This window comes from Pyxicephalus adspersus, chromosome 12 (genome assembly GCF_032062135.1).
Source record: "Pyxicephalus adspersus chromosome 12, UCB_Pads_2.0, whole genome shotgun sequence".
Lineage (NCBI taxonomy): Eukaryota > Metazoa > Chordata > Amphibia > Anura > Pyxicephalidae > Pyxicephalus > Pyxicephalus adspersus.
This window is the reverse complement of record NC_092869.1, coordinates 8624551-8627831: the sequence shown is the minus strand read 5'-3', so window position 1 is coordinate 8627831 and position 3281 is coordinate 8624551. Positions and strand designations below refer to the sequence as shown.

General features: G+C 37.9%; 1 protein-coding gene across 1 annotated transcript in view; it reads left to right on the top strand.

The window, feature by feature from the left end:
* Positions 1–547, top strand: part of MCL1 (MCL1 apoptosis regulator, BCL2 family member) — a gene marked incomplete in the record, with an annotated part of 5738 nt that extends 5191 nt beyond the window's left edge. The window contains 1 exon segment of the mRNA XM_072427831.1: positions 1–547.
* Between the last annotated feature and the right edge of the window lie 2734 nt (positions 548–3281).

Genomic DNA, 3281 nt, shown 5'->3' with positions numbered 1-3281 from the left:
TGTACATATGTACAGTTTGGTGAATCTGTGTACATTTGTCATCTGTAAACCGTCCCATCTTAAAACTGGTGGAAGATGTTGAACCCTTTTTTCTTTGTCAATATGAAAGCAGCCATTTTGCATGATATTTCTGATGGACTGGCCAGTTTCACTTTCTGGAAAACTTCATGAGGTCTTTCGGTTGACAGATATTCTTTTACACTTAATCTTTGAATGCAGACGCTAATGTATTCAATCACTAAAACTCTTCTAGAAAGTCCCATTAAATGTCTCTCTAAATTTCTTGCTGAAAAGTTTTTGTTTTAATTACCAAGTGGGAAGAAAAGCTGTCTTTGGCTTTTTATTCTCACTAGTCTATTGTTCTTTTTCCCCCTAATTTTCAAATGTTACTTGGGTTATATTAACCTTTAGAGAATTGATTGTATTTCTTGACTTTAGTCCGCAGTCAAGGAGTACCAGTTATTAATAACCATAGTTAACAATATGGTGCTAACAGGTTTTTTTCCCCTTTTTTTGGCTACGTTGAATAAAAACCCTATTTTGTTTACTTTTTGTATCTTTGCGTTATTAGAGTGAATGGGTTCCTGCATAGAGTAATGACTCAAAAAAATATAAATTACTATAGTTTTATTTTAAAAAGATTTGATGTCTGCAGGGTAAATAACCCCTTATGGATAACCTGTCATCTGTTACAACTCGGTGTTACAACATGTCGCACAATACTCAAGGGTAACATGAGGAGAACACTTGAAATAACTTCAAGGTCTTCATGAAAAGCCCTATAATGACTACAATCACAGCACACCATATATTAGTGTAGTAGTCAGTAGGAAGAATGTCACCCTTATGAATAGCCACAATAATCATGATATCAAGTAAACTGAATGGGAGACCCAAACTGCTCATTGCTCAAGGAACCCCTAGCAACCCAAAGGTTCCATGGAGCCCTGGTTGAGAAATGATGCTCAAATCCAACTTGATACCCATCTATATATCATGTGGTGTACTAGCTGTAAATTGTTAGGAGTTACTCCATTATAGCAAGCTTCCAAGGTAAGTTGACTTTTATGCCACCATATACATATAGCCAAGTGGCACCCCATTTCTGTGTCTGGTATGTGCAGCACAGGTAGATCAGAATGGACTAAAGAAAACGTTTAAGGAAAATAAAAAGTGCTCTCTACTCTTGATTAAACTAACTCCTTTTTTTTCCCACACTTCTGAACACTTATGTTAACTAAATGTATTGCAAAACGAGGAAGAGGAAAATGTCCCTAATACCTTTTGTGGCATTGCTCAACCTTTACTTCCTTGTCTTTAAACCTTTATTTAGATTCCAAGAAAAGCAGAAACCTGATAACATTCTATTATTACCAGAGTAGGCTTCATTTATCAAAATATGTCAGTTTTGCTGTTCTCACTATCAGCCAGTCTATTACTTCCATTTTTTTCCTACTGATGTAAAACTGAAAGTTGGATGTTTGGTTGTTTAGCTATTGTGTTTGGTGCCATGGCCTGAGTCTGAGTTCATTAGGTGCCAGTCTGATGAATTGTAGGGGTGTCTACATTTTACTTTATAGTTACTTGTAAATGCAAAAATGGTATATGGTCGAACAACTATTCTCAAGCAAGGTTCCTTCAAATGTTACTAGGGGTTCCCTTACCTGTGGATTGAGGTTAGGGATATCTAAAAGAAAAGTCAATGACTTCGATGGGTTTCCACATACACGAGCCCTGCTACCTAGTGTCAGCAGAGTGCCAAAGCAGTTCCATGACACCAGCAAGCAATACAGCTGTCTTAAAATAGCTTTTGAGCTGCCATGGTTTGGGTTTTCTTCCAACTTACCACAAATTTTAGAGGCATTTTTCCTCTAATGATCCTGGCTAGTTTTAGGAGGAGCTTTGCAAAACCCTAAAATACAGTTTTAACATTTCCTGCTAGGGGTAAAGGGTTGAGGGGCTGGGTTTGACTTAAACTGGTGAGGATATGTGCCAATATAAATGAATCTAATGTTCACTTGTACATTTCAGTCCTGTTTTTTCAAGAAGCTGGATTTTTTCCCCCTCCTATAACCTCCCATATTTGCCTCCATAAAAAAAAAAGTGTGTGTTATGATGAAGGATATTTAATTGCATGAGACAATGGACAGTTAAACCACAACATACAAAGTTGATGCCAAAGAAAAACAAATTGCTTAAGAAATCTTGACATTTGCCTTGCCAGTTCTGCAACTGCTGTTACAATGAAAATGTACTTTGTTTTATGCAAAATGCAATGGTGGTAAAACCTCCCACCATGAGCAAGCCTAAATCAAGGAACTGTGGCACTTGCCACTGGAGTTCCCTTGTGAACATGGCGACTCAACCGTTTTTTACAAAGCTGTTTGGTCAGACATGACATTCTAAACCCATCGGCATTAATGTGGAATTGGGCTTACCTGCTGCAAACATTAGTCTCTACTCTTTTGGAAAGGCCTTTTTACAAAATTTTGCACTGGGTCAGTTGGACTTCATGTTTAGACGGTGGACTTGACTGAGAAGACATGGATTGCATCTCGTGTTTCAATTCCAAATGTGTTGAGTAGAATTGGTTTTGATGCCATTTGAGTGCCTTCATCTTAATTCACGCCTTTATGAATCAGGGATGGTGGGACAGCAAAGGACCCTGCTCAGTCTTACGACAAGGTTGGCTAGGTTTTATTTTTTGGTGCTGTAGCATTAGCAGTTTCAATACTGCAGATACTGATACTTTTGTTCAGGTCTGGTATATGAGAAACATTCTTAGCTCTTGGTTAACAGAAATGCTGATTCTATATAAAAAAAAAACATATGACATGACATGGCATGGTGTTGCTTGTGTGAAGCTGATTCATTGTTACATGTGAATAGTTTAGAATACCTCTACCAATCAGACCCTTAGTATACTTGTAAACTTTTCTTGGAACAGTTCTCGGTAGGACAAGGTGTGTACTGGCAATGCCCGAGCTTCTAGTGCTTACTAAACACAGAAATGTTGAATGTTTACACAGTAAATAGACTCTGGAGCGCTTGGTTTGGACAGGCCTGCTCTTCTCGAGTCACAAGACACTAATGCAAAACACACAGTATAGCACTCTGGGATTTTTATTTAGTTTGTGACTTGTATTGGGGAAAAATAATAGTTGATGCTTGCCAGTTACTCCTTTATAACAAACAGCAGTTTCCCCTCAGGCTGCACTGCTTAGTGAAGTTTGCTCCATTGCTTAGTGAATGCAAAATGAATTTCTTGGCAAAGTCTTTTA